The sequence below is a fragment of the Xyrauchen texanus genome, chromosome 16 (assembly GCF_025860055.1).
Source record: "Xyrauchen texanus isolate HMW12.3.18 chromosome 16, RBS_HiC_50CHRs, whole genome shotgun sequence".
Lineage (NCBI taxonomy): Eukaryota > Metazoa > Chordata > Actinopteri > Cypriniformes > Catostomidae > Xyrauchen > Xyrauchen texanus.
This window is the reverse complement of record NC_068291.1, coordinates 38,095,637-38,109,391: the sequence shown is the minus strand read 5'-3', so window position 1 is coordinate 38,109,391 and position 13,755 is coordinate 38,095,637. Positions and strand designations below refer to the sequence as shown.

Below are 13,755 nucleotides of genomic sequence, written 5' to 3'. Positions count from 1 at the left end.
TATTAGCTTTTTAAACCATGAATGTGCTTTAACTTAACTTAATTTTTTTAAGTTGTAAGAATTGCACTATTTAATTTTTTGTGACTTAAAAGTTGGTAGTAATGTTACTTAATGTTTTTATGGCAACTGATTGCCTTGTTTTTTCTAAGTTTTCTTAACTTAAAAATTAAGATTTTACAACTTAAAGGTTTCTACAACAAATATAATAAAGAACCAAACTACATGAAGTAATGTAGTAAACAAAGTCTATTTAATATAAATACCAAAAGACAAGAGTTACATCATTACAGATGAGGGACAAAAAAAAACATGTCATAAAGTCCTGGGGAGATAAGAGAATTCATAAAACAAAAAACTTGGCACCAGAAAAGCTACCAATCAAGGTAAAATGTGTACCACTATTGCATCTCCTTCAAATTCATATTCTTTGAAAAACATTTGTCTTTACAATGTCTGAACAAGATTTCAGCTTTTGAGACTATTGGAGTCTATAACATTTTACAATGGTCCTCACAACAGCAACTGTTCAAAAGGAAACTCAGAAATAACTTTCACATGTCTGTGTGCTTTAACATAGTAAACTGCCAGTAGTTATGCCTCAAATCAAAACATGAACAGAACAATTGGCATTTATTTTACCATTTAACGCAGCAAATCATTCTTCAGAGCAAGCACTCTTGGCTTGAGTTTCCCATCATCAAGGCCCAAAAGGACCTTCTGAATGAATTCAAAAGTGTTGGACATCTCTTTTGGATAACTAAGATTCAATGCATAGATTAGTCCAAAAGTAAAAATAAATGCATCGGAAAGCCTGGGCGATGACTTCATTTTCAAGAACAACAGAAACTCTGACCAGATTGTAGTGCATTACAGCATCTGGGAGTTCTCTGACTGCTGTCAAGATGGCAACTGGTGAATTACCAACATCAGGCGCTTCAGAATCTTCAGCCTGAAATGCAAAAATGGGAAAATGGCAACACAGAGTAATAAATATTGTGCCAATAATCATGGATTTGCAATACACATATCCATCCATCCATCCATCCATCCATCGTCAACCTCTTATCCTGTGTACAGGGTCGCGGGGGGCTGGAGCCTATCCCAGCTAACATTGGGCGAAAGGCGGGGGACACCCTGGACAGGTCGCCAGTCCATCGCAGGCAATACACAGTCTTTTTTTATTGATGTCAGTTTGTAAAATTGTTTTTATTATGAAATAGCCGACATAATAAAAGGTAGTTTTAATCAACCAGTGAAGAGTGCATTGTGACCAGTTTCTTAAAGATTTAAAATTGTGTGGAATAAGTCATTTACCCTGCATGTTTTGAAAAATCCTGAGGTATCTTGTTCTGCCCTTTATCCCAAACGCCTTGTTTGAGTCTGCAGTCAGATAACGTCTCCCAAAGACAACAGACACAGGAATTGTATTCAAGCTTTACTGCTGTCCAAGGAATAACGTAAAACTGTAATAAATACAAATACAGTTCTAAGAGTCAATAACATTTTTACATCGCATATAGTTAGCATCAACTAAATTATAAACAATCGTGCAATTCACGAAATACAGAAAATAAACTAACATTGACATATAAGATATAACATCTTAAAGTAAATATGCATAGAAGGAATAATGTAGCAATATCTACATACCGAAAGTGCCTTCAAATCAACTTAAATCAAGGAGCAATATTAGCCATGACCGAATGCTCTTCCTTGCTGCTGCTAAAACTAGGCTCACAATTATGATGTCATCATATAAAGACTTAAACAATACTATATGCAATAGCTAACTTTGAACAGAAGGGGTCACTTTACTACACTTGTTAATAGACTGAATGCAGAATGTTCATAGAGAACAGCACACTCCCCGTCTGGTATTTGGGAATACCAAACTTTCTTGAGTTTAAACCTGAATAGTTTATTCAGAATCTTCATGAAGGAGGAGTACTATCTCGTTTATAGGTCTCAGAAACAGTTTGGGTCCATCTTTCCCAATAATTCTCACTTGTACTTTTCGGACTCGCCCGTCTTGACTGGGGTAAGTTTCTGTTATAGTGCCCAGGGGCCAATTGTTCCGTTGAGACTGAGAGTCCTTGAGCAGAACAACGGATCCTTTGGAAATGTTGGGTTGTTGGTATTGCCATTTCCGCCTATGCTGTAGGGTAGAAAGGTACTGTTTACGCCATCTGTCCCAGAAAGTATTTGCGAGGCTTTGTACCGTGCGCCACTGTTGTTTGTACAGGTCAGGTTTTCCGAAGTTTCCAGGTGGAATTGAATTAGGACCAGTCTTTTGGGTAAGTAAGGTGGCAGGTGTTAGGATGAAAGGATCTGTCGGATCAGTTGACACCGGTACCAGTGGTCTGTTGTTTATAATGGCGGTGACCTCAGCCATAAAGGTGGAGAGCACCTCATGCGTGAGTTTTGAAGATGTCATTTGAAGAAGCATAGAATCTAAGATCCTGCAAGCAATGCCAATCATCCTTTCCCACGCGCCACCCATGTGCGACGAATGTGGAGGGTTGAATGTCCACATGCATCCGTGGTTTGACAGGAATTGTTTCACTGCCTTCTCATTTGCATTGGAAGGGATTTGCAAGTCTGTACAAGCTCCAATGAAATTGGTCCCTCTATCGGAGCGAATCTGTTTCACTGGACCCCGGATAGCTAGAAACCTCCTTAAAGCGTTAATGAAACTGGAGCTATCCAGTGACTCAATCACTTCTATATGAATGGCTCTGATACTTAGACATGTGAATAGCACTGCCCATCTTTTGTTTTCTGCATAACCGCCTCTTGTCCTACGAGCAGATACTGACCAGGGGCCAAACACATCCAATCCCACATTTGTAAAGGGAGGCTCAGTACTGAGCCTGTCAACGGGCAGATCTGCCATCTTTTGAGTCTCGCAGCCCCTCCTGAGTCTGCGACATACAACACAAGAATGGATGAGTTTGTTCACAAGTCTTTTGCCTCCTATGATCCAATAACCAGCAGATCTGATCACTCCCTCTGTGAAATGGCGACCCCGATGATGTGTTTGCTCATGAAAGTGTCGTGTTAGAAGTAACGCTATATGGTTCCTACCAGGTATGATGAGGGGTCTTTTCTCATCCAAGTTTAGATCTGCTTTGACCAGACGACCTCCAACCCTCAACAATCCGCTTTGATCGATGAAGGTATCTAGGGTACGAAGGGAGCTAGTTTTGGAAAGTGGTTCATTCCGTTCCAGGCACTGCAATTCATCAGCATATGTTTCCTGTTGTACTGCTCGTATGATAACTTCTGTGCTCTGAAGTAGTGTGTCAGCGCTTGGAGGTAGTTTGCAACAGTGCCATCCTTTGCGTGTCTGAGGGGTTTCATTTTGGCTCTGCTTATATGAGCGTGCAATATGAATCAGCTTGCCAACCGCTCTGACCAGACGGCACCATACCGAAAACCGTTCAAAGCGTTTTGAGACAGTGGTATGGAGCACTGTCACTTGTGGACGAAGTTCTGAATCTCAGTCAGGATCTAAAAGTTCAAAACATTCTTTATGAAATGTCTCAGTTTTGGGATGATGCAAGAATGCTGGTCCACTGAACCAGATGGTGTCCTGCAATTTAGTTGGAGCTATTGGTCGTGTTGCAACATCAGCTGGATTATGCTCTGAGCTCACGTAATGCCATTGTTCTGGATTTGTGCTTCTCCGGATTCTCTGTATGCGGTTGCTTACGTAGACATGAAATCTACGTTTCTCATTGTAGGTATAACCAAGGACCACTCGACTATCCGTGAAGAAGGTAATCTCGTCGAATTTCACAGCAATCTCTGTAGTGATGATTTCCATCATGTTTACAGCTAAGACGGCAGCACAGAGTTCCAGACGAGGTATAGTGGGCTCTGGTTGTGGAGCTAGTCTTGCTTTGCCTGTGATGAACCCCATAGTACAGTTACCATCTGGATCTACGGTTTTGAGGTAAGCAACTGCTGCGACAACTTTCTCTGAAGCATCAGAAAACACACAGAGCTCTTTGAACTTGGCGTCTGACAACGATGTGAGCCCATAGCTCCTTGGGACCTTTACATGTTGCAGTTCTTGTAAAGAATCTCTCCATTCCTCCCACACCTTTTGCTTGTTCACAGGTAATGGTGCATCCCAGTCAGCAGCATTGTTAGTCAGCTCCCTCAGTAGTACTTTACCTTGAACTGTGATAGGAGCAACAAATCCTAGTGGATCGTACAAACTGTTTATTACTGATAACAGTCCACGTCTAGTGTAAGGTCTTTCATTATTTTGGACGTGAAAGTTGAAGCAGTCCATGTCCAGATTCCAAAGCAAGCCAAGACTGCGTTGCATTGGAAGTGAGCCAACACCTAAGTCCATTGCTTTCAGTGAGTTGGCATAATCATCTGATGGGAAAGCTCTCATGACTTCCTTGCTGTTTGTAGCCAATTTATGCAACCTCAAATTAGATCCAGCCAGCATGTCCTGTGTCCTTTTTAACAGGTCGATTGCCATTTCTGGGGAGGGTAAGGATTTCAATCCATTGTCCATATAAAAGTCTTGCTCCACGAACTGTCGGGTGTCTTGACCGAATTCCTCTTCTCCTTCTTGAGCTGCACGACGAAGACAGTAAATGGCCACTGCTGGAGAGGGACTGTTGCCAAATACATGCACTTTCATACGGTATTCCGTGACTGCCTCCTCTGGGTTATTGTCTTTAAACCAGAGGAACCTGAGATGGTTCCTGTCTGCAGGTCGAACTTTGAAGCAGTGGAACATTTGTTGTATGTCTACTGTAAAGGCCACAGGCTCTTTGCAAAAACGCATGAGGACTCCGAGGAGACTGTTGTTGAGATCAGGACCCATCAAGAGAGCCTTGTTTAGTGACACACCTTTGCAATGAGCACTTGAGTCAAAGACCACTCGGATTTGGGATGGCTTTTTTGGATGGTATATGCCGAAAGAAGGTAAATACCAAGACTGTTCGTTAGAACTAATTGAAGGAGCTATTTCCGCATGATCATTTTGGAATAGTCTCTCCATAAAGGCTACAAAGTCTTTTTTCATCTCAGGCTTCCTCCTGAAAGATCGTAGAAGTGAATTGAAGCGTTCCACAACTTGTGGACGATTGTTTGGCAGATATTGTCTTGGCTGCTTGAATGGGAGTGGCGCAACCCATGAATTTTCCTCATCTTTATAGACTTCTCGGTCCATGATCTGCAGAAATAGTCTGTCCTCGATAGACGGAGCTGTTTTCTCATCATCTTTCGTTCTCTGAAACACGTCCCATTCTGTTAGTCTCGGAGTTCCCTCCTGGATATGGGACTTGGTGAGTGAGAGGGTTTGGATTCTATTCTTTACAGTGAAATTGTTAGGACATGGGTGGAAGTATGTAGACTGACCATTCTCCAGAATGTTGGTGTGGTAATTTTGGACAAAGGTAGGTTTATGAACTTTCCCGAGGCACACATCTCCAATGATTACCCATCCTAAGTCCAACTTTTGTGCAAAGGGAGCATTTGGTGGCCCATTTATTTGCTTATGGGCTTTGTGGACTCTTATCATATCTCTGCCTAACAAGAGAAGAATAGGTGCATGGTGATCGGGCTCTGGAATGTATGTTGCGAGATGCTTTAGGTGCCTGTGGTTATGAACCACTTCTGGAGTGGGAATTTCTGAACGATTGTCTGGAATTTCGTTACACTCCAGTAGCACTGGTAAGGGTAAGACTAAGCTTCCATCAAAGGATTCCACTTGAAAGCCCCGTGCTTGTCTGCCTTCTGTTTCGACTGTGCCTGCGCATGTCTTGAGAGTATAGGCTATGTTACACTCTGTAATGCCAAACAGATCGAAGAATTCTGATCTTGCGAGTGATCTGTTGCTTTGATCGTCTAGTATCGCATACGTTTTGACTGCTTTCTCGGAGTGGCCTTCAGGAAATACTTTCACAAGACATACCTTGGAACATGATCGTGGGAATTGACTGTCTCCACATACCTCTGTACAAGCTGAGGAAACCTCAGACTCTATAGATACATCTTCACTTACATTGTGCTCTTCCGATGTAGGATATTTAGGCATTCTGGTCCATGGTGCTGGGCCTGGATGGAGTGCAGCCATGTGGGTAACACTGCCACATTCTGAACACTTAACAATCTGATCACAGTTTTTTGCCATGTGTGCTATGGAGCTGCAACATTTGAAGCATATGCCTTGTTGTTTGAGCAATGATTTTCTCTCTTCCATCGGTTTTGTCCTGAATCCTCTACATCTGGACAGAGGGTGAGGCTTATTGTGTAGAAAGCACTGTTTGGCTGGGTTTACCTTATTTTTAAGTTCGCTGGCAGCAGATGAATTTTCAGAGGAGACTTGAGTTTTGTGTATGACAACCGGTCTGGGAAAAACAGGTTTGTTTAACGGTCTGTTTGGTTTACGAGATTCTTCCTGCACGGTTGTGAGAAAGAAACTTGGATCGTTGCGCATTTTAGCTTGCTGACATACAAAATTTACTAGGAACTTGAAGGGTGGGAAGGAAACCCTGTAGTCCTCTTTGTACTTTGATCCCAATGTGAGCCACTTTTCTTGTAAACTGAACGGCAATTTCTGTATTATTGGATTTACACCACGCGGTGTGTCTAGATAGGAAAGACCCGTCAGATCACCATCCTGCTTAGCTGATTGGATCTCCATGAGCAAATCTCCCAGCTCTTGCAGTCTGTGATTTTCTCTGTTAGATATTTTTGGGAAGCTCTCCAGTTTCCCGAATAGAGCACTCTCTACCATGTCCGGCGAACCATATGTCTCGTAAAGTCTCTCCCAAATTAGATTGAGCCCTTGTATCGGATGGTTAATATGCACAGCTCTGATCCGTTTTGCATGCTCAGCTGACTCACATCCCAGCCATTTTACTAGCAAGTCCATCTCTTCGCTGGGTGAGAGGCTAAGGTCTTTAGTGGCGTTTATGAAGGATGCCCTCCATGCTCTGAAAGTCTCTGGGCGATCGTTAAACTGCATAAGACCAGTGGACACTAACTCACGTCTTGCAATAAACTTGACAACGTCAGACATTTGGTTCGGTGCATACAGATCACCTTGATTTAATCCAGTTTGTAATGCTGTAACTGACTGAGTCGGAGAATAGTCGAACATCACCCGCCTGTCTCCGCTCCTTTCCTCACTGCCTTGAAATGCTGAAATTTGTGGGTGATATACATCTCGCGGTGACCTGGAGTACGCCTCATGCTGAACTGGGCGTGTAAAGTTTATATCAGCGGATTTTGAAATGGTAGGATACTGCGGCCTCTCTACATTGACAAGCTGAGACTTGGGTGTTGTGGCATAAAAACTACACTGACCCTTCTGCTGCAAGTAGACTTCAGTAGTCTGTCTTTGTTGCACTTCTGAATCGTTAATGTCATTAAACGGCCCATCTAGTACTGGCATTTGGGGATCCACAACATTATCCGCCTGTTCTGATAAGTAAGCCTGTGTGCGTACTGTTGCGTCCTCCGTAGGTAACTCTATTACACTTGAACACCCTCTACTTTCTAGCTCTGCAGCTGTTAAGGCGTCCGCCTTCGCTTGCATGGCTGCAACTTTCTTTTCCAGCTTTAAAGTCTCTAATGATGCCTCAAGCTGTGCTTGTTGTATTTTCAGTTCGCTTTCCTTCTTAGCAAAAGCTATTTCCACTTTAGCCGCTTCAGCCTCTGCTCTAGCCATTGCGGCGGCTGTGGTTGTGACCGTTGAGCCGCGCGAGTGCCGCGACGAACATGATAGCTTAGATGTTCGCCTCAGCGATCCGGACTTGGAGCTTGACTTAGACATTGTAGAAGGGAGATACTTTATGAGCTGAATTGCTCCCCGCCGTAGAGTTAGACAACTAGAAGTTGGTCACCGAAGTTTTCGTTTTACTGTTCTGCCCTTTATCCCAAACGCCTTGTTTGAGTCTGCAGTCAGATAACGTCTCCCAAAGACAACAGACACAGGAATTGTATTCAAGCTTTACTGCTGTCCAAGGAATAACGTAAAACTGTAATAAATACAAATACAGTTCTAAGAGTCAATAACATTTTTACATCGCATATAGTTAGCATCAACTAAATTATAAACAATCGTGCAATTCACGAAATACAGAAAATAAACTAACATTGACATATAAGATATAACATCTTAAAGTAAATATGCATAGAAGGAATAATGTAGCAATATCTACATACCGAAAGTGCCTTCAAATCAACTTAAATCAAGGAGCAATATTAGCCATGACCGAATGCTCTTCCTTGCTGCTGCTAAAACTAGGCTCACAATTATGATGTCATCATATAAAGACTTAAACAATACTATATGCAATAGCTAACTTTGAACAGAAGGGGTCACTTTACTACACTTGTTAATAGACTGAATGCAGAATGTTCATAGAGAACAGCACATATCTTCTCTCAGCAATACAGGAAGTCCATGCAGCACAGTGGTTCGCTTTGTATGGACATCATGCTGATCCTATACAGATTCAATCTTATGTTAAAGACTGAACATATTGAAAATGAAAATATGAATTCTAAATTCAGTTACCCAAATTCATAATTTTTACAACCTTCATAATGGTCAGAAAATAGAAGTGCTTGCATGTAACAATCTATAGCACACTATTCTTTGGTGTCAACATGTTAAGTAGGGCTAAGACATGACATTGTGTCGCATGTAATAAGAACATGTCCATAAAAAAGATTTGCTGAATGCAGAAATCTTAAACACTGAAAAAGCTAGTTTCTATGCTGAGGACAGAGAGATACTGAGATTTATCTCTACAATAAGACATTAGATTAAGCACCAATCAGAAGGGAAAAATATTAAATTATTCTATATAAAGTCAAGCCATGTTCTGTTAAACACAGAACAACACTGAACTACCAAGACCAAAATACCTTTATGTCATGAATCCGGAGAATCTCAGTAAGTGCATCTGACACTTTTCCTGTCTTTGATGCCTTCTGACGAAATAAAGTCATCAGATGAAGACTGTGGCGGTCAAGTTCTGCATAAAAGGTGTTTGGTAGATTCTGGTTTGTAATGCGTTGAAATTCAGCATACACCTGAAACAGAGGCAAAAACAAATTATAATTCACAATGGATCAAAAAGACAGTTCAAAATTTAAAGACTACAGTTTTATACATATATTAATATATACCTGTGATTCCATACGAAGAGCTGGCCAGCGCCCAAGGATCTCTTTCACGGGTGCCTCAGTGGTAATGATTGCTTGCCTCCTAAATGCAAATGTCATTTGCATCTTCTTGTCAATAAGTGGTAGATTTTTTTCTGTTTTCTGAACTTCTTCAATGATTTCAAGCCTCTGCTGTTCAAGACTTACTGCATCATGTCCTTGGGGAAAGTCTGGTAAAAAATTTACCTCGGCACGTCTTGGTCTTTTTATGTTTAAATGTGATGGTACATTTTCAGGATTGTTTTTGCTTCGTTTTCCAGCATTGACAGCAACTTCCATGCAACCTGCCCTTCTCAATTTGTTTCGGTAGTTTCCCATCTTAAATTTGATACTGGTTTTCCATCCATACCATCCATTGTCTGAGCCAAGCTCTCTCAGACATGGGTGTTTGGTGACAAGAGCTTCTGCTGCTTTGGACATGTCTTTATCGCTTGGGTAGGCTTTGAAATTGTAAATCGCAGCCGCAAGTTTTCAAGTATGTCATGTTTCTGATCTCTGGTTAGCTGCAGCACTTTCCCAGTTTTTTCAAATGCAGAATTTCCTTCTTTAAGCTTATGCTCTACTTCATAGGCAAATATGGGCACTGGAAAGTTACCTTGAGGCCACCTTGAAAGGCGTTCAGGTGAGGAAATGTCTGATAATAACTCTGTGTCTGTGGTTGAAGTTGAACACGTTCCTCCCTCAAAAAAAAGTTTAAGGGTAGCTTTTTGGGGCAACTCTTCAATGTGCACTAAAGATATGAGTTGCCCATCAAAATCAGGGTCTTCATACTGTATGCTGAAGTTCCCATCCAAATCCAGCTTTTCTTTCAAAACCCCTTTAAGGTCTTCTATGGATTCAGGACGAGTAGTGAGAGTGACCTTCCGTGTAGTTGTGGCATCAACAATGACACAAAGTATAATCATCACTGATGAGGAAGAGGCTGCCATGTTTCTATGGAATGAAATGGTGATAAAATACTGAAGTTTAGTTACATCGTGTACTACATGTATTAAAAAATAGTTTGGTTTTTTTCCCATATAAAAACAAAACAAAAACAATTTAATTTCACTGAAGTACTCGCGTTCAGAAAACTCAGCACTGCTTCAGCAGAATGTATCTCTTGGGGGTCAGCAGTAATTGGCCATCAATGAGGTAACCAACAAATGTAATGGTGTCATTCAAATCCGAAAGCTGAAAAACAGCAAGTCTCTCTGATGTTGGTGAAAGTTCATAAGAACGTAGATGTTCAACATACCATGATTCATATGAACTACAGAGTAATGAAACCATGTCATTCACAAGATAGATTTGTGCAATCCTCCAGAACTGAGGCAGTCCAACACAAGCTCCTGCAGATACAAACATTCCAGGGACATAGTCAGTGCCATCTACAGTGACCCTAGATGTAGTATAGATCATGCTACTAGTTGTCTGTCTTTGAATGAATGCTTTTGCACTCTCCGGAAGTGTTGAGACCAACACTGATGTGACATTTGATGCTTGTGTGTGTGGCTTGAAATATGATGGTGCACTGAGATGATATGCCATCATGTGCTGGTGTCTATTAGCGAGTGTAAGTGTAATGTTCTTGAAGTTCTGGGTGTCATGTACTACTCTTTTGAAGAATCTATGTTTACCCTCAAACCGCATTGTCCAGAGATGCACTAAGGGCCCAAAACACCTTATAAGGTTTGGGTAGTGCTCAACATAATGATGTTTAGGCCGGAAACGCAATTCAGGGAAAACCTCGGATAAAACCTGTCTGTGGTCACCAATCTTACACTGTAAATGCTGTATTGTTTCATCTGTAAATGCAGGGGATATTGACAACTCAACAATCTCTTTTAAATCCATTAAGACAGCCCATGTCTTATCTCCTTCTGGAACTTTGTTGCCCACCATCAAAGGAAGCAGTCTAAGCAAAGTAGCATTCTCATGCCCATTTCCTCCAACAGTTCCTTTTGTGGCAAAATTTTTGGGTATAGGGTGTGGTTTGTCAGTTTTGTCTGTGCGTTCGTATGGAAATGATTCAATCTTGCAGTTTAAGAACTGTAAAGTGAAATACTTCAGACGAACCAACTCTTGAAGGCAACTGTACAACTCAACTGGTACAATACCTTCCAAAAGGTCGTGGAGGACATCTGGAGGGAAGCCTGTGATGGGGTGGAAATTTTTTAGTGATTCACGCAGAACACAGTCGCCTTTCACACCAAACTCACTGCTTGTTGAACTCTGTAATACATCATGCACATGAATGTCATGACTTTCCTTTGTCCTCAAGGGAAAATCCCCCTCCATTACACTTTTAAGCTGCATCTCATTTCTAGTGGCTAAACAGAACCTGCAAACATACTCTGCTCTGAAAGACTCTGTCAATCCAGCTAAACCATGTGCTGCAAGATTGTCAGCAGACACACAAAATACAGTGCCTTGGACATTCTGTCCTAATGACTCAATGAAAACACCATCTTCCTCAAGAATTTGTAGGTCTTTTAACAGTGGTGAAACGATGGCCTTAAAGCCATGCTTCCTAAGGTCCACCACTTTGCACAACAGAGCTAACTGAATTGTGTGCAAGGCTGAGCGATACTTACTAGGAAGGTTGGCAAGGACCCAGTAAACAGCGCAAAGTTTGTGAATTTTTTTGGATGTTCCAAGTGGGTTTGCTATTTCTAGATCATCAATATATAGTTGGAGTGGCAGTCTAAACTCTCCCGATGAAAGCAATGTGTTGTTTTGGAAATATGAACCATCAGCACAGGAGCTGTATTGAGCAGGCACACTAACAGACTCCTGTAGTTTGCAAAGAATGTCTGTGTTTTTGAAAAGCTCTTGAATCATTTTAAGAACAGGCACATACACCATTGTTTTTCCTGAGAGTCTTAAGTCATACTGTGTAGGCATTACCAAAGGATAATTTTTCTCAATGAAGGTCTTTCTGCGCTTTGCAGTGGACAAATCAGAGCCTGAAGATGTGGCATTAACTAGAACATTGCAGTTCATAACAGCCTCCTCTAGTTCATCAAGAACAACTATGTCATGTTTCTGAAGAGTGCCTTGTAGTGTCTCTTTTACAATTGGTTTTGATAAAGAAAATATCTGAATCATTTGTTCAATGATTTCCTGTGAAGCGGAGTCTGAGACATGAAGGATGCTTTGCATCTTCAAAAATAAGAGGACAAATTCCATTTTAAGTGACCTCTTAACTGGTCAACATCACACTCAGACTCTCGAACTTCAGGGCTGTCATTACACAGACTAGACTCCTCTTCAGGGGTGTCAGGTCCTACAGCTAAAGATTGTTGCAGTAAATCTGATTCTCTAATGTAAACTAGTCCATCTTTATAATCTGAGAAAGTGTCAAATTTGTGGGTCTTACACTTATGGGCATTGAATGAGGAATACACATTTGTTCTAAAAGGGCAATCCATGAAAGGACATTCAACCACCTCATGTTTTTTTAAATGTCCCCTCAAGTGTCTGAAGAGAGCAGTGTCTGAGAATGGCTGCTTCAAAGAACAAATGGGACAGGTGAAAACTTTATGCTCACTAGGCTGAACCTGGTGTGTAGAACTACTAGTGTATTCTGTATGGTAACGAGACAAATGGGTTTTCAGGCCATTAAATGAATTAAATGAACACACACAGTCTTTGTATAAACATGGCAACGGACTAATTTTTGAATAATGACTATGTTGCAAACGACAGTGTGTTAGTAACTGTGTTCTGATTGGAAATGAAGCTCTACACAGTTTACAGTCCCATGCCATCTCATTAAATAATCAAGCTTGTCATGCACATGACAGTATAGTTACCATGCACTTGTGAAATTTGTATTTCTCTTCAACATGCTCTGCAGTCAAACAACGTTTAAGTCCTAAAAACAAAGAGGGAAACCAATTAATTCCAATGCTGACCATATTTTAACATGTATACAATAAATGGCTTTATTACATTAAAATGTGTTACATTTATAATTGTTTCTTACCTCGATAACAGTTCAAACAACAAACGACATTCACCTCGTGTGAAACAAGTCTCCAAACAAGTCCTATACGCATTCAATGAGTAAATAAAAGCACAAGGTCAGCAGCTCAATAACATATCTGCTTAAAATGACAGAATTTAAAGACTAACGTGCTTACTATACTAAAAAAGTAATACTAAAAATTATAACAAAAAGAAATTTAGAAATTGTACAGTATGACCGTCAACCCAAAAACGACCTGCTTAATTAAGCCCGCGCTGCGTAATTTTAAATATCCTGACAAGACACAAATATGCTCCTAAGATAATTTTTGCTATACATTTGGTACTATCAACATGCTAATGACAGTTTCATTTATAATCGTTTCTTACCTCGGTAACTGTGCAAACAAAATGGCATCCACCTTGTTCAAATCTGAGCGGGAAACAAGCCCAGACACGAGTCACGACATATAAGCGTTCAATGTACTGGGAGAAAAGAGAGACAAAGAAAAAAATCTAGCATAAATTCAGCACTTCAGTAACACAACAATTGCTTAAAATTATGTAATTCAAAGATTCACATAATTGCTACACTTA

At 40.9% G+C, this 13,755-nt stretch overlaps 1 long non-coding RNA gene across 2 annotated transcripts; it reads right to left on the bottom strand.

The window, feature by feature from the left end:
- Positions 1 to 369: 369 nt before the first annotated feature.
- LOC127656531 (uncharacterized) lies at positions 370 to 8,268 on the bottom strand. 2 transcript variants are annotated; one of them, XR_007972174.1, is made up of 3 exons: positions 8,200 to 8,268; positions 1,315 to 1,463; positions 370 to 949 (listed from the first exon to the last, which is right to left on the bottom strand). It is a non-coding gene; the product is annotated as an uncharacterized LOC127656531 (long non-coding RNA). The 2 variants fall into 2 exon arrangements; XR_007972173.1 differs by lacking the exon at positions 8,200 to 8,268 and adding an exon at positions 1,651 to 1,855.
- Between the last annotated feature and the right edge of the window lie 5,487 nt (positions 8,269 to 13,755).